Source organism: Strigops habroptila, chromosome 14 (assembly GCF_004027225.2).
Source record: "Strigops habroptila isolate Jane chromosome 14, bStrHab1.2.pri, whole genome shotgun sequence".
Lineage (NCBI taxonomy): Eukaryota > Metazoa > Chordata > Aves > Psittaciformes > Psittacidae > Strigops > Strigops habroptila.
This window is the reverse complement of record NC_044290.2, coordinates 2212609-2231200: the sequence shown is the minus strand read 5'-3', so window position 1 is coordinate 2231200 and position 18592 is coordinate 2212609.

Sequence of the window (18592 nt, the reverse complement as noted above, 5' to 3'; positions counted from 1 at the left end):
TTCACTTGAGAACTTTACCAACCTTGGGTACCCCACTGCCTTTAATCACATTGGGTTTGAATATAGGGTGAAGCAGTGACCCTTCCAGAAATTCCACCCAAAAGGATTTTTCTATGCCCTCTAAGAATTAATAAATCATGTTCTTACCTCTCACAATACCAGATGGGTGGCTTGCAGGCTGGCAGCTGGTCAGTACTGTAAAACAGAAAAGGCAAATCCTTACTTGCTGCTGCACAGAAATCCAGAGTGAAAACAGGCAGGTGGCTTGAAAGCAGATTTAAAACTTGAGCTGAGAAAATGCATGCTGTCCTGGAAATGTGCACTGGAGGCAGCAGGAATGTTGCGGCAGGCACATAAGGGCACCATCCTTTCCCTCCAAGCCTGCGGATACCATACACTTACCTTGAAGCTTTCCCTGGAGACAGGGCAGACTTGTCGCAGGGATGTTTTATATGATCTAGTCTGCAGATGCTACAGATGCCTACTCTTTCTTCGGTCAAAAAATTTTTCGCAAACCTTCTTTGGCAAAGCATTGTCTGGCAAACTGAACTAAGGGCATAATTGTCATTTGACATGACTAGATATAATTAGAAATTTTTGCTGTCTTACTGACTATATGAATACATGTCCTATAAATAATTTGACAAGGGTGTTAAGGAGGGAATCTGGACTCTTCAAGGCACTTAGGGAACTTGGATACTGGACTTATGGATTCTATTGCTGGCTTTCCCACCGACTCACTGTATGACCCAGGGTGGATTGCTTGGTATGTCTGTGCCTCAGCTATCCCAGCTGTACAATGGGGATGGCAACATTAATCACACTATGCGATGGTGTGAGGCTTATAAGAAATGCCTGAGAGCAATACATTAAGCAGGACACTAAGAGGGAAATAAGAATTACTGAAAGCATTTTGCAGTTGTGTTGGTAAAATTCTGAAAGTAAAGGAGGAATCTGAATCTTTCAGTGTGATAGTGCTGGTGTCTGTAAGTCACAGACACGACAAGATGACTGGCCAAGAGCCAAAGATTTGGTCACAGCAATAGGAGGCTGGGGTCTAGCTGAAATACTGGGTTGGAGTGTCAGAGAGAGATATAAGTTCATTTGTGATGTATGAAGAAGAGCATACATACACTCATGCACATGTGTCCATATGTACACTTGAATGGGAGATTGTCCAAGAAGGGTTGTTAAAAGCCTGTACATGAAATCATGCTGAGAGGGATGTCATAAGATATTCTGTGATTCCTTCTGTCTGTCTAGGTCAGTGCAACTAAACAACAGATGCTCCTTTCTTTTCTTGATGATATTTTAATTCATCAGAAAGTAGCCACATTGGTAATTCAGGAAAGGACATCAGTTTCATCTTATGTCTTTTTTCTAAGTCTGACCTGTCAATCTGTACCATAAATAAAGCAAATTGCTGAGGTAAAGATTTGGGCCTGTAGAAATCCATGTAATTTGAATATTCATTCCTCTTTTCAACAAGGAGTTGGGAGTTGGTAGTCTATAAATCAACTAAGTTTTTTTTCCATTCCTTCAGAAATTTCTGCTCCTGAAGAATTACAGAGCCCTTCCACCATTCTGGAGCTCAGCTGTCACATCCACCAGACAATCTAGGTAAAGAGACTTGCACTCTTCAATCTATACATCAATACACAGCACTTCTTTCCTATTCCTCTAACATAAAAACCCCACAGTCTCATCTGAAGCCTGTCTCCCATATGCATGCTCCCACTGCCAAATTCACTAACCAGGATAAAAGCCAAGACCCCTTCAGTCCTTCCCTACCCAAAACTTCCAGAAACTAGTATCTTGCACATTCACATATTCATATAGTTCCTGCAACAAAAGTTATCAACCAGTTATGCAGGTTGCTGCCTGCATCAGAGCACTAGATGTAGGTGGAGGACAGTCCTGATACTCTGAGAAAGGGGGATTTGCTGGTAGTCCTGGGGAATGACTCATCTAGTTTTAGGGAAAGGGCGCTGTTATTTGAGCTGGTTTAAATGCTGTCAGATCTAAACACACTCTTCTTCTGGTCATTGCCATTTTGGTTATTGAAAGAGGTCAAGGACACAGGGACAGGGTTAGAAAAATGATGCCTAGTATACAACATAATATCCAACATCAGATGCTACCTTGTGCATGAAGAACTTGCTCCAAGAAGGGCTCTGACACTGCAGCACCCACATTTTGTGTGGCTGGGCCTCAGTCTCGAACCCAAATCTGTTCCAAACTGAGGCACTGGGGTGTTACGTCATGTCCAGCAGCCCAGTGGGTTACTGGTCCTGGTCAAGAAGGGGACAGGAGGGCCTTGGCAGATCAGAGAATAGGGTTAAGAAGACCATGGGAGGAGCAGGGATGGCTGAGATCTCTCCCAGGACATGAGAGTTGAGGATTTTCTCCCACCAGGTTAGAGAGGGAACTGTGGTCTCCTATTCCCAGGAAGCTGTAATATCTGAACTGTAACGGCAGCTTCCTCCTGCAGCAACAGGTGAAGAATTAAGTAGAATGATAAAATGACTTGCATTGGAAGGGACCTTCAAACATCATCTAGTCCCACACACCTGATGTGGGCAAGGATATCTTTCATTAGATTAGATTGCTCAAAGCCCCATCCAATCTGACCTTGAACACTTCCAATGGTGGGGTATCTATAATTTCTCTGGGAAACATGTTCTAGTGTCTCACCACGCTCGTAGTAAAATATTTCTTCCTTATATTTATTTGGAATATACCCTCTTTCAGTTTAAAACTATTGCTTCTTGTCCTGTCACTACAGGCACTGATAAAATGTCTTTCTCCATCTTTCTTATGAGCCCCCTTTAAGCATTGAAAGGCCACAGGAAGGTTTCCTCAAACCTTTCTCAACTCTAGGCTGAACAACCCAACCTTTCTTCATAGGAGAGACGTTCCAGCTCTCAAGTCATTTTTGCGGCCCTCCTCTGGACCCACTCTAGCAGGTCCATGTTTTTCTTGTGGTGGAGATCCCAGAGCTTAAGGGAATACTGCAGGTAGGGTCTCAAAAGAGCAGAGTAGAGGGGGAGAATCACCTCCCTTGACCTGCTGCTCACACTTCTTTTGAGGCAGCCCAGGATCCAATTGGATTTCTAGGCTTCAAGCACACATTAGTGACTCATGTCCACTAGCATCCCTGAGTTCTTCCTTGAGTGAGGAAGAACTTTTATGTGAGGTCCTCCTCTCAGTAGTACGTAGCAAGCCTGTCTTAATGCAGTGCTATAAGGCTGGGACATAATGTCCTCGGGATGTTCCTGGATCTCCAGGAGCTATATGGAGAGTCTAGCTGAGTGTGACTCTGGGGACTCAAAATCTTTGAATTTCCAGTGGCCAATGATAAAGCCAGTCTTCTCAGTAAAGCTCTTCCGGGGTTTTGCTGGGGTTTTGTCTAGTTTGTGGACCCAGCTGTGTAACAGGCAGGAGTAAGGCACATGGCCAGGCAGCTCTGGGCATGCAGTCAGCAGATGGAAGGTCTAGTTTGGAAGGGAAGCAGCCAGTGAGTTGAGGTGTCTCTAGGTATTGACAGTCACTTAGCAGTGCTTTTAGGATGGCAAACTTCAATGCAGGTCTGTTCACAAAAGAGTTTAGAAACCAAAAGCCTTCTGTGGAATTGGTTCCAACCCCAGGGTAGCTTCTCACATGTGATCCAGGCTGTAGGAAAGAATTCCTTGCTCCCTAATATCCTCTCAGTAGTCAACATTTCCTCTAACTGCAAAGAACTGTTAAAGTTCAAGTAGGTTTGATCAGTGTTCCCAGGACGACATAACTGTACCCTCTGTGCTGTTCCAGAGCTATATTTTATGAGGCAATTACACTAAAGGTACATGAAAGATATGCCCAATTCCCAATTTTACTTAAGGAAAAATTGTAGTATTCTGTACATTTCCATATGGTATATCATGAATATCAGGAAAGATAATTGAAACAATGTTCATAAAAATTCTGAAAAAATAGTGAAAATATGATATCTTTAAGTTTTATATCCCACAGTCCTACAACATCCATACATAAGCATATACGGATATTGAGGTCTTAACTGTCATGCTGCTTTACGACTTTTCTGTGCATGAGAAACATGCTGTCTTCCAATATATTTCACAGTCCTAAACTCAGGTGATGCCCTGTATTGTTATAAATAGAGTTAGAGCGCTTTTTCTGCATTTTCAAATACTGTAAATTCTCTGGATTTTTTTCCAGTCTTCATCTTTACTTAAAAGTCTTCTTTACAGAACTATCTTTTTACTGAATTGTGTTATCAAATTCAAACTATAGACAGCTTCCCCCCTGTGGTTGTCATATATTGTCCAAAGACAATGCAAAAAATCCAAATTACAAAATGATGAAGAAATTTTGGTTAGTTTATGGAGCCTCACACAATTTCTACACATTGAGTGAAATGAATTCGAAGGGAATTTAAACTTGATGATGTGTATGTGCACTCAGGCACAATGTCAAATTCAGTTAATTTTCAATCTACAGGGGGAAGAATATAATCATCTGTGCTCTGCCAGGATGGTTGAGGAAAATGGCTATGTACTGAGTTCATCTAAAATATGAAGGCTTCTCATAGAAGAAACTGTCCCGCTGCCTTTTCCAGCAGCCACATGGTGTAGGGCAGCACTGACCTATCTTCTCAATATGACCTTGAAGTGAGCTTTTTGAGGTTCTTTTCAGGTTACAGCAACAGCTGAGAAAAGAAGTAGCTGATTCTAACTGCTGCCAGGATTTAATTGAAACTCAGCAGAGGACGGCTGGAGAAATGAATTCCTTCTTATGTCCCCTCTCTGGCATTAATGTCCCCTGTTCTTTGCCCCCATTCCCAGGGCGATATATAACTGAACCCTTCTCATTGTCCCTCTCATATCTCATTCTATGATCAAGCATAGTTTCTGAGGGAAATAACACCATGTTGAACCAGCATGGCAGAAGTTTGTAGTGCATCAGTCTCTGCTTCAAAAGATCTAGAATCCAAGGTAATGGAGACAGTCACAGCAGGATACGTCAATAGAACTGAAATTCTCCAGTATGTTTATCCTTGACCTAACTCTGATCCTACTCAGTAGCAGATAATTTTTGTTCACTCAGGTATACCTGGGGCAGTACTATGTGTGTTGAAGAACATGTTCTTATATTTGAGTCAAGTATGTCTGTGCTATAGTTCAAAGAGAAAATTCAGTGTGATTAAAAGTATTTTAATGATGTTCTGATAGTTGCACCCTCTGTCCACCTAAGTAGCAAGGAAAGCCATAGTTCCCAAAGATGTATCATACGAAGGAAACTGTGCCATCTCAGAAGGCGATGCTGCAAACATCCTCCTGCAATGCATTCAATATCTTGCAGGAATGGGAAGCTATGTTTCTTTCAAAAGCAGGTGATAATTTAGAGACAGCTTAGCTAAGGGATTGAGAGGAAATCAGCCTCATGACTTGGAAGAAACTCTCAACTATCTGATGAATTTAAAGACCAATTACACTCTGGCTCCCTATAAGCTACAAGTACTTCATTGTGACATGAGATTTAAATAATGATGTTTTCAATGTCAGAAAGAAGAAACAGTGTAATTACATAGCTGGAATGCAAAGCTAAATTCACTGGTCCAGATTTATCTTGCTCAACGTTGTTTGGTTGACACAGATGCCAAAGTCAGGAGTTCAGACATCATCAGGTCCCTGTTAGCTCCAAGAGGCCAGGAAGACTGAAAAGGCATGGGCAGGCAGCACTTATATCCATTCATTTCAAGCATACTAGAGGAAAATCTCCTTGCTGTGAGATTTTTTTACTACCATATAATTACATCCCACATTACTAGAAAAACTCTCAACATAAAAAGACATTTGTATGTCTTAGTTGTTTAGGACAGCTTTCATTAGTCCTTGCAAATCTGGTCATCTTCATCTCACAGATCACAGCTGACAGCCCCATATTGGTGACATCTCACAGTTCATTTCCTGTTCTAGAGGAATCCCCTTGCTGACATTAGATTTGACAAACTGAGAAAAAGAAACATGTTTAAATCTTTATTTTGCTAGTTGTCTTATACCTTCACCTGAGTAAGAATACATAAAAAGGGATAATTCTTTACTTGATATTTTAGTGATCAGCTGTAAAACACGTTGTTCATTGAAAGAAAGAGCTATAGACTACTGAAAAATGCTGCCAAGATTTGACATTTTGACTAAACAAAACAAAAAGTATAAAGGGAATTAAGATGAACAATGTAGCTTATTTATGTATCTTCCTTGAAAGTACATCGGTAACATCATTCCAGAACAACATGGTGTCATGAATAACTTGGATGTATGTCAAAAGTTTGCCAGAACTTACAACCCATAATATTAGCACAGTGCTACATAAGTCTTCCAAGAGCAGATTGATAGATTAGCAGCCTCTTCACAGAGACTGGCTGGCTATTTACAGTTCTTGGTAAAAGCAGTTGGTGTCCAAAACAAATAGTTACTTAGCAGAGACTTAATCAGTATTGTTGTTTAGTGTTTTGAACTGGGAGAACACACAAAGACAATAGCAACACAGACAAGAAATATTGAAGAGTAATATAGGTGGAAAATCTGAACTAAACCATATGGAAACTATAGCCTGAAACATTCCCAGGTAATCTTTACCAAAATACCAGTGATTTTCCTGCTTTCTGCAGCTTTCAACCAAAAGGTAAAATATTTCACTGATTTTTTTTTTATTTTTTTTTTTGTCCGTCTCTACTCCATGGTCATAGGCTGAGGATTTTGGGGAGTAATCCCAGTGATTATTACCAAGGAAAATAAACTAACTGTTAGACTGAGGTTTTCAAGGCAAAGTGGACAAGTAATGTGGACTGCATTTATAGAGGTCAAAGGTGGATGTGAGCACCAGATGAACATCATGGAAAAATACTGGATATCCAGCACTTCTGTGTCACTGAAGCTATCAATACAGATAGCACTTCTTTAAATTCCTGCAATTGAAAAGGCATGGTGAAATCAAAGAAAGTTTGTAGGCAGCCTATTCTAGAGTGTTCTTCTGTAAGAAGCAAAAATTTCAAAGACTCACATTCAGTCACTTGGACACTCACATGAATATAACCTGAAGGGATTTGAACTACTCATCCTTTGTGGCAGCTTTATTTTTTTTCACAAAGTTGATCTTTCTCCCAGCAGTGATTAATTTATATTTCCTGACATGTTGGCCTGTAAGCAAAGACGTCTATATCCCAAAGTCCTCAATTCTATTTATCTGCTCTAAGTTCACAGACATTGGTGAATTACATTGGAGAAAGCTCCATCTTGTGCTAAGTCTTTGCTAGTATAATGCACTATCCAAAGGAACATCTGCTGATATAGAAAGCCAATTACTTACACTGATAAAGTATTAGAAGAGTCCTTGTCAAGCGTTTGACCTGTGCCAGCTACACAACTCCTAAGCAGATTCAAAGACATAACTGGACAGCTGGCATTCTCTGGGACCAGTCCCAATACAGCCTGCATCCAGCCTCACCATGCTTGAAACAGAAATAGTTTACTCCTATAAGCATAAGCAGTCTTGTGCCAGTTGGCCAAAGTTCCTGGATATGTTTGATTTGCTAGGGTAGCTGTAGTGCTCCTGTAGAAAGGTTTGGAACAGCCACAGAGATAGCTGTCCCAAGGGAAGGAAGGACCTGATGGAAGAAGCAACAATAACTTAATGGAAAAATAGAAAGGAAATGGATCTTGCCTCTGTTAACTTTCTCACTATGTTTCCATCTCTGCAGGGCTGGTCTCCACTGCAGCTGAATGTAAAGCACAGCAGAGTCAGAAGAGACAGAATGAAAGTAGACCCTGGACACAGGCTGTCCTGGACAGCAATGCAGCGTGGGCAAGGTTCTGCAGTGCTGACATTCCCATGGAAGGGGAAGGATTTGGGTGTGCTGAAAATAGATCCTTCGAGATGGAAACCAGGCAGCTGCCTCACTCTCTGCCACTCCTTAAGACATGGCCCTAATATTCTGTGACTGTCTGTGAGACCAAGAGCAAGAAGTCACATCTTAGCAAGGCAGCACAAGTCAAGTGAGAAACTGGAGGTATCTCAAGGCTGCTAGACTGTATCCCATTAGGACACCCCACCCTGCACATCCCATCCATGTATTTTTCTTAGTGCCATTTATCTCATGAATTCAAAACTTTACTTTAGCTGAGATAAGTGTGTGAATGAGGAGACAGCGGTGGAAGCAATACACCTTGTGAAATACCATGTTAAACAACTTCAGGTTCTCTGTAAAGGTGTAAGGATTTTCTTAGTTTATCTTGCAAGTGTCTCATTTGGAAGCTGAGGATGTATGGGGTTGCTGTGACATTTGAAAATTATCTGGGCTGTTCAAGGGGTAGCAATCAGCAGCTAAATAGTGGCTAGCTGGCAGCTGTTAATGAGAATAGTACCCCATGGTCCACAGTGAGGCCTTTATCTTTCAAAATCTCCATCAGCACCCTGAGTGATGACACCTTTTGCACCTTTAGCATATAACACTAATCTATGGGGAATGGCTGAACATCACAAATGGCAGAGATTCAATTCAGTGGGACCTTGGTAAACCTGAGGGTAAGGCAAAGAGAAACTTCATGAAGCACAGCAAGGAGAAATGCAGTTTTCCATCTAGGGCAGAATAAGACCATATGGACAGGGAAGTGCCTTAGCAGTAGCCCTGTTGGAAAGGATGTGTGAGTTTTGGAAGATGTTAGTTTGAATGTAAACCAGTGCTGCTTTCTCACAATGAGGAAAGCAAATGCCATAGCGGGCTGCATCACGAACAGTGTGTCCAACAGTGTGAAGGAAGTTACTTTCTGTCCTGTACTTGAGGCTGGTGCAGTTGCACCTGGAATACACTATTACATTTGGAGCTTTGCAGTTTAAGAGGGATGTAGAAACACTGGACAGGGTCCAGTGAAGGGCTGCAAAAATGGTGAATGACCTAGAGCACATTGCCTGGGCTACAAACCACCACCAAGTAGAAGGCAACAACTTGCCTTTTAATCTTCCACTATTTCCTATCTGCACTTCCCTTGAGCCCTCTGCTCCTTTGGTCAGAATATTTGTGACAAGTGATAAATTCTTATCCCCTTTCCTGTAATGTTTACCAGGATGCTGCAGTTGCACACAAATGATCCTTAGGAGTGCAGAGCAGTCTGTGCAATCCTAGATGGTAAGGACTTGTGCTAGTGATTTAGTGGCACAAAAATAAAAAATATAGTTCTAGAATGACTGAAAATAAGAGGTTGGAGTACTAGGGGAAACGACGTGTGCTGTGGGTTTCCCAAACAGTGACATTGAGTGCACCACTGTGCTACTTTGGAATCTGTTAGGGGAGCACTGATGCCTCTGTATTAAAGCTCTGGTGACACCTGCTTTGAAGTATTCTGAACTGTCTCAGAAATTACTGACTGAAGCTTTATGGGGTGCAAAGTGAATTGATGAGACCACAGGGGAACAGAGAAGCTCCCTTGAGGGAGAAGCCTGGAAGAGTTCAACTTAGCAAAGGTTTACTATTGCAGGGCGAAGGCTGAGGTGGGAACAAGCACTGTAAATAAACCTGCATAACTCTCCCATCAGCTCTTGTCTGGGAGCAAAGCTTGAGTCCACTTCTGGAGATCACTGCTGGGTTCCTATTTGATGTCCCCACTCAGCAAAACCAGAGCTGTGAGTGAGCTCCCATATTTGTAAATGATGATGACAATGCCCAAGAAAACAAAGAGTTGCATGCAAGGGAGAGGAAGGTCAGAGAACATAAACCACCTAAACTTTTCCTTTCTGAAAGGACAGACCTAAGATTATTGAGACAACCGGGAGAGGACTGCGGTGACTACCCTATGCCTAAAACAACAAATATATTCTTTGTAATATGTGATTGGCAGGGCCCAGAGACCTGTGATATATCCTGACAGGAGACAAGACATCCTTGAGCTTCAACTGATCCCATAAAGGAGCTGCTCATTGAACTGCTGCTCAGCTTCAGCCCCAGGGCAACGTGCTGGAGGGTGACCGTGTCTGTCCAGCTGCCACACATTCAAGCCGCCATACCTGCCTGCCTTACTGCTGTGTGTTGGCTTGCTGTGACAGGCACATCAGGACATGGCAGTTGGTCTGGGTCAGCCCAAAGGCCAACCCAGAGCAGTGTCTCCCTGGCAGTGGCTAAGAGCATCACTGTTGTCTGAGGCTGACAAAGTTCAGGAATTATGGGAAAAGACACATGTACTGAGGCTTTCTCTGACCACTGCCCCATTCCCCAGGTGTTCTGAGCTTGGGAGCATCCCAATCCTGATGCTTTTGTTGTGTGTGTGATCAGGAGCAGGTGGGATCTGTACCTGGTTGTCCTCTCATGGATTCGTGTGGCAGCTTCTTGAACAAGTGCAAACATACAGTAGCCACTCCATTGGTGCTGAGGGTTTGCAGAGTAATTATATGTGACAATAAATGGTCTCTAAAGAATGGTTCTTCTCATAGTGGAGGCACCCTCTGGGTCTGTGAACACCCTCTCCAGAGCCTCGGGGTTTTTTGACCCTATAGCAAGCTAAAATGAGACAGAAGGCTGATCCTATTCCAGCACACATGAACTGTGCAAGTACCTTTTTCAGATTTGTGTTGCTGGTTTGAAAGGACTGAGTGACATCTAATTTGATATGGACATCTGCACTGTCTTGGCCTTAGCAACTCCATCAATGATACATTTCTTAAGGATCCCAGGCCATACAGTTATTTTCATGGATGTTAATATCATTACTCCTTGGGGTTGGGTTTTAGCAACATAGATCTCATTCTTCACTGACATCTTAAAATTTGAGGGCGAGGTTCAAACTCTCTGGAGAGTGAGTGTAGGATTTGGCTCTGTCAGCAGCGCAGAATATAGGATCATAGCCTATAACAAGAACACAAGGATTTTTACAATTCAAGACATCACAAATTCATCCAAAATAATTATTTCTTTCTATGTTCAGGAAATGAGACACATGGAAAAATGAAAGTGCACCCACATATGCCCACACACTGTTGATGGTACTCCAATATTTTATTTCTGTGTTGGTCCTCCGATGGCTGTGCAGAGCTTGGACTCTTTCTGGGGAGAAATCTCTATAGAATACAGAGTGGTGACCTTTTCCTGAGAGAGCCATGAATGTTTCTGGACACGAATTCCAGGATTCCACCCTTTTTCATCTTCCCAGTCCTCACTGTATTTATTGCCAAGTAAATTCATCCAAATACTCACTTCGCTTTTTGGTAGGAAAACAGGTTTCTTCATGTCAGGAGGGTGAAAACCTTCCTAGGCTGATGTGAAGAAAGGTTTCCTGGAAGAGACAGTTCTGGTCTTCTGTGGAGGGGGGCGGACTCATTTTCTTTTTTGGCAGCGGGAGTGAGGTGGTAGTTATGTCCCCTTTTTCTGGTCTCCATGAAATCCGCCTGGAGAGAGGTCTCCTAAATGGCATCAGAGTTCCTTAGGAAATCAAGATTAACATGTGTTGGGGACATCACAGGTACCCCTGAGAAATGTCTGCAGCAGCGTCTCTGCCCCCTCCATTTTCAGTATCAAAGATTGTAACAGGCACTAAATCAGCAAAGTTTTGGGGAGTTTCCTGAATTTTTCCATGGAAAATTTCACACAGCAATATGCTCCATGCTTAAATGTGTCCTGTTCTCCCTCCATTGCAGCATTACTAAGCAGTTCCAGAGCTTTGCGGAAAAGGAGACAGTGAGTGGGAGTGTGGTTTGGGAAAGCCGTCCCTACAGCAGCATGAAGGAGACAAGAAGAAACCTTTGCAGAGATATTCTGGCTCCCCACACTGTGCCCTCCTGTGCCCTCTTCTGCTGTCATCCCAGACCCACCGAACAGAGAGGAGTAGGAAAGCCTGGAACCTCACTACCACACAATCATGGCACTGTCAGCCCTGGGTTCTAAGAGCATCAACATGCCCTAACGGGGTGGGGATAGAAGGAAGGTAAAACTGGGCCAGAGAGGAGTCTTAGAGCTGCTTTGCTGCTCTGGTGCAGTGCAGCAGTAACACGCCCGCTCCAGAGTATGAAAACATCACTGACCTTGTGTCAATCTGACAGTCTTTTTTCCTCCTTCTCCTCCTTCTGTGGCAAAATTCTGGTCCCCTGCCATGGCAGGACAACCGTGTTATAGGTTTCCCCTTAGCTGTATGATGGTGTCTTGCAATTATCTCACAGGAAGGTGCTGAGATTCCATCAGTTCAGTCTTGCCAGAGCAGCAGTTCCTTCATGTCCTTAGATGAGATGCCCATGTGGCAGTCCTGCCAGAGGCAGTCCTGTAGCAAAGGGCTTGTTAACACACCCAGGAAACAATCCACACATTCAATGGCTACTTGGATTGTTTGGGAAAAGCCTGAGTGGAATGACATATACTAAACAGTGGATTATCTGCATAACAAGAAAGTTTGGCTTCTGCCTAATGCAGAGCATTCATGGCTCTTCTGATGCAGGCCAACAAAGTGTTAGGCATGTGCAGGGAGAATGCGCTTCCCCTTTTAGTGTCATAATCAGCAAGTACAATGTGGCATGAATGAAGTCTTCCCATAGCACAGAATTGTATAACCTCCAGCAAGCAGCTCATCCGGAAGAGAACTGCAGGTGGGTGCCAGAGAGTATAGAAAGCAGTGATTTCCTGTTAATAACAGAAACAAAAAGAAGCCAAGTGTTAAAAAAAAAAAAGTAATGATGTGCCATAGTAATTCTGGAAAGAGGATTCAGTCATTTTAGAAGATGAAAAGCCACCAAGAGTCAGTGCAATATTCCCACCCCTTGTTATAAACTCAGTATTTAGAGGGGATGCATATTCTCTTCTTGATGGTGAGAAATGTTTGGCATGTCATGTAAGTTTTTGTTAAATTATTTTTGTCCTTTACAGATTGCTGTTGCTGAGTGGGCATTTTGGCATATGAATTTGTCTACCTAATAATAATACAGTTTGTGCTTTACTAATCTGGACAGATAAAGAAACTTGACAAATATTCCTGTCATTCATTTGCTATCCATGACACCGCCAAAACGTCTTGAGCAGAAGGACATTGTCCTCCTGACAGTCCAGCTGGGATCAAAAGAATAATTTTAAGCTTTGAATTAAAAGCAAGAGTGCTTTTAAACAGAAGGATAGGAACACAGAATTAAACACCTTCCCAGTCTCTCTGTATCAATCAACATGTCTTAGAATCAATTCTGCAATCTCATCAGGTCCCAAATTACTACCATTTATAATGAAGAACAGTACAGGGATGAAGAAAAATTTATAATACGATGCTCACCACTGCAGTGACCAGAATTTGATGGCATCTTTCAAATTCTCAATTTCTACAGAATATATTTGTTTGACTTTAAGATTCTCAAAAGATGGATCTAGCATATAGGTGTTTGAGGATCAGAAATTGACCTCTAATTCTCAAAATGAGTTAGCATATGGTCTCTTTACAATCATTCATTTACTATTAATATTTTCTTTCAGCCTAAAGAGATTCTTTTCCTTCTTGTGTTTTTCTCAGCAGTACACTTCCACAAACAAATCCATCTTGTATCAGCTTCATTTTGCTGGACTAACCAAGCCGATCTTTTCAGGTCACTCATCATAAAATAGTCCATCCATTCTCTTGATCATTTGAATAATTTTGAGCTGCACTCATTCCACATAAATGAATCTTTCTCCAGTCTTTCATCACTTTTTTTATTGAGATCACTCTATGGTGAACATGGTTTGCCTATTTTTCAGTCCATCTGGGTTTTTTTGTTATAATTGACTGCCAGTTTGACGGATTCACATGATCACAGAATGGCGTAAATAGTCTCTCGCGCTGGAAAGGATCACAGCCACATTTGCTGCTTTGCAGGAATGTGTCTGTGTCTTCAGCACAGGCAGCTGAACTGACATGCTGGTAGAAGTTGCTGTCTTCCAGCTGGAGCCACATGCTGCAGGAAGGCAGAAGTCATAGGTCGGATAAGAAGGAGCCAGAGGCACTCGGAGTAAAAGGTATCTAGGTTTCAAATGTGCATCCATTTCATGACTATGATTATGGAAAAACATGAAAAAAAATGTAATGCAGGTTTTAACAGGCATTTAACCTCTGAAGGTCATCTCAACTAAGTATCCTTAGCTATTTTTTATCACCTAACATTGTTTCAAAAGTTAAAGTTCTGGCTTGCCCCTTTCAACTTTTTTTCTGTAGATCTCTGTTGTTCCATGTTCTTCTTTACTACCCTTCGGAGATGAAGGGAGACTCTAATGACTCAGTCATTATGACCAGTTCAAGTGTGCAAGCACCCAGAAGAGTTGCTTGCACATTTTAATATACATGGAAATCTTCTCAGACTTTGCCATTTTGCTACAGCATTTGCCACTCTGCATTTGTGAAACTACAGGATTCAGTTAGTTCTGGGCTCCAGACCTAATATTAATATTACTCTCTTCTCATTCACTGCTCTATGCTTCATAGTTGATTGCAGTCAGATTACCTGTATCTCGAAGAGTAACCTCGTAAAATATCTTCTGATGCACTGCCTCGTGCACACACACTCTCAGCTCTCCCAGGAGTGTCCTAAACACTTTTGGTTCTCCCAGTCCCCACCAGTAGCTCTGCTTTCCCTTCTTTTGTTTTTTTCAGCCATTTCTTTTGGCTCACAAGGACCTGGGATGTGAGGAGGCACCAGACAGCCTGCCTGCTTGCCTCTCCTGCAGTGATAGGACAAAGAAAGATCTGACAAATGGATTCCCAAGGCACTCTTTCAGTACCCAGTGAGACAGTCATTGATGTACTCAGGCAACGGGTACGAAATGGGTGGAAAACCACAGAATATGCCCAAGGCTGATAGATATTTTCTGCAGACATTTCTGAGTGATTCACCTCAATTCTTTCTTGTGAAATAATACATTTGGCTTTAAAGATTGCAAACCTCCACTCACCACTGCTTAAATAATATTTATATATACTAGTACCCTTTTTATTTTGAAAGAGCCCAACAACATGTGCAAATGGTGAACATTCCCCACTGTGAAAGAACCCTGCCATTATTGAGCCTTAAATTACATCTCAGGAGTCAGATATAGTTTCTTCCTTGGCATCAGATTACTAGGGTTAAAGCAGTTTCACTAGTTAGTCTTACAGGACTTAAATCCCTCAAGAAAAAATACTTTCTGTGGAACTGAGATATGTTCATCTAACTCTGACGGTAAGAAAGGGAACGGAGCTCATATATTCCTAGAAATTCATATCACTTTCACATCAAGGTTGTTGTGGACTTGAAAGTCTGTGCAATACAAGCAAGGTATCAGATGCATCTATTTTAAACTTCCTCTCAGAGATGTTCATTTATGCCTATTATGGATCCATGTTTTTCCCAAGATCAGTTACCTTTGCATCAGCACTTACCAGCTGACAGGCAGCCTGACTCCAGAAATAGTGTGTCAATGCAAAGTGACTCCTGTCCTTCTGTGCATGACAGCAAATCACAAAGGGAGGAGAAATTAATTTTCCATTCCACCTCTATTAATATTCCATTTTGATCCTGATAATCCTCTGTACTTCATAGGGTGTCTAGTGGAGTTCTGCACAATGCAATGTGTGGGAATTTTGTGTTTCCTGAATGTACCATTTTTTAACAGAAAACCCAACAGATATTTTTAGTTTTAAAAACTTTCAGTTTTCCTACACAAAAAAAATCTACAATAACAGTAGTTTGTGCAAAACACTGTGAGAAAAAAGCTTATTAATAACAAAGAAATAAAAATCTTTGATTTAAAATATTTGTGATTGCTTTAAAATAAAAATATATGATCTATTCTTTATGAGACAATCTAAAATAAACAGAATGGATTATGGTTAATTATGTAGCGCATATAATAGTGTATGACTATTTGCCCTTTAGCAAATAGTTATACAAATACAAATAGCAAAATCTTCAACCTTTTCTACACTTCAAATACAAACTTTTTATGGATTCATGAAAGCGGAATGTAAACTAAAGGCTTCACATTCTTTCTCTTACTCTGTGTTATGGAAGACTGTAGGATGGCTTCAACCACTTTCAGTCGCTCTGGTGTTCACTGGAGTGGTATCCAGATATCAGATATTGTAACTAGTGGCCAATAATCATAGACTCATGGAATGGTTTAGGTTGGAAGAGACCTTAAAGCTCATCCAGTTCCAACCCCCTGCCATGGACAGGGACACCTTCCACTAGAGCAGGTTGCTCCAAGCCCCTGTGTCCAACCTGGCCTTGAACACTGCCAGGGATGGGGCAGCCACAGCTTCTCTGCGCAGCCTGTGCCAGCACCTCAGCACCCTCACAGGGCAGAACTTCTGCCTAAGATCTCCAAGGACTTGCTCCTACAGCTCCAAGTCCCTCTTGTGCTGTTGCCCAGAGCTGGACACAGGACTGCAGGGGAGTCTCCCCAGAGCACAGCATGGGGGGAGAATCCCCTCCCTCGACCTGCTGCTCACGCTCTGCGGATGCAGCCCAGCACACAGAGGGGTTCTGGTCTCAAATGCACACTGAATGCACACCCCCAAGTCCTTCTCAGGGTTGCCCTTCATCCAGTCTCCCCCAGCCTGTGTTTGTGCTTGGGATTGCCCTGACCCAGGTGTAGGACCTTGTACTTGACCTTGTAGAATTTCTTGATGTTAGCGTTGGCCCACCTCTTGAGCCTGTCCAGGTCCCTTTGGATTGCATCCCTTCCCTCCAGCGTGTCAACCACACCACACAATTTAGTGTCATTGGCAGACTTGCTGAGGGTGCTCAATCCCTCTGTCCATGTTGCCGACAAAGATGTTAAACAGCTGTTATAATTCTGTAATGATAAATACACCAAAAGAATAAACATAAACAGGCTGAAGTTCTTACCCCTGTGCAAGGTCCCACATTGATGCATATTCTGAGGACAAACCTTTTTCTATTCTGTGACAATGAATACTGTAACTCTGAGCAACAGCCCGCAGGAAAACATCAAGCCCCTGCCATGTTTTCCTGTACACAGATCTTCGTTTGGCTATGAGATTCTTTGCCACAGTTGAGCATCCCAGCCTTTTCCCTTGCACACAAAATGCTAGTAGGATGTCAGCTATATTAAACTATGTATCAATGTTGTCCAAAACATTTTATCGGTTCTCTGTATAATCACAAGATATTATGTTGTAATGATCAATCTAGATCAAATAGTTAAGAAATGCCAGGACAAAAGAAGACATTGGAGAGAAGGAGTCAATTTGCTGCATTTGAAGTGTGTGTGAAAGAGTCCACTGACTAGGACTTCCTGCAAACGTTAGTTCTTAATAAACACAGTTCATGCTCCATAGCAAGAGTTCTTGCTGGATCAGCAGTAGTCCATTAAACATGACATGTTAGTAAATCACAGAAGAAATTCAACACCATATTTGTCACTGACAGAAGAACAGGTGCATCACACTAACATTTCTGGACTTTGGCAAATCCTCAAGAGTGTTTAATTTCATTTCACAACAAGCAAAAGAAAGATGAGCATTTTTCAGATTGGCCAGTAGCTTACTTCTCCTTTGACATGTTTCTTTTAACAAATTTTACCTCTACAGCCACACAACTAGGCATGCTAATAGTTTCAGACTGGGATCATGAACGTAACCAGCTGAGACAAAGCAGCTGGCAAAGCACCAAAGCCATCGTAATCTGGTATCTTTTCTTCATTTCAGTCTCGAACACAAAAGTGAGGCATAAATTCAATGTGTTGTAAGACAGAGGGACATGTCCAGTCAAGATACCTCTAGACACCAGAACATGTTGGGCAACAGATGACATAGTTATCAAGGAAAGATGATTCTCAACCATCACCAGATTCTTACTCAGCAGAGTAAGACACTGGTCTACAAACAATTTGTCTGAGGGTGAATAGCAATACTACAGTGAGAATAAAGGTATGCTATCCTTCCTGGTGCCCCCAGAGACTTCTGATGGACATTTTACTCTGTGTTCAGTAATTAAATTCTTGGCTACAGTTTCTCCAGATTTGGGTTCTGTAAAATTGTTCTTGAAACCTTTTTGAAACTTTGGTGTCTCTTTTTACATGCTTAGTGGACTGAGGCAGAATGAAAAGTTATGCAGAAGACAGAGTAGTTTTGAAGCTGTTAGCTCTCCTGGGAAACTGCCTTTCCAAGTTAACATGCTCAGGTCTTGGCAAGTTATCAGCTTCCAAAACTTCCTCTTCAGACTCATGTGGAAGGAGTTTGGGAAAAGATTCTCTTTGAGCATCCAGTATAACATTCAGATTTCTGAGTCTGTCATTATATGACCTCCTTGCTCAAAGGAGAGAAAACTTGAGACAAGTAACTAAGACCAAATGAACTGCCACATTTTGTAGCCCATTCTCTTAATAAACTGTCAACAGTCAATTAAGAAGTCATTACAGCACTGATAAATCAGATATTAGTGGAAATTATTCTTTACAGTTAAATTTTCTTCATAGATCATTCAAACCAACTTTCCCAACAAGGGAAATAAGGGAGAAAGCTCAGATTCCAGTATATTGGTTCAAAAATTGCATTTACAATATATCATCACCTTGGTTTGACATCTTATATTTAGTTTC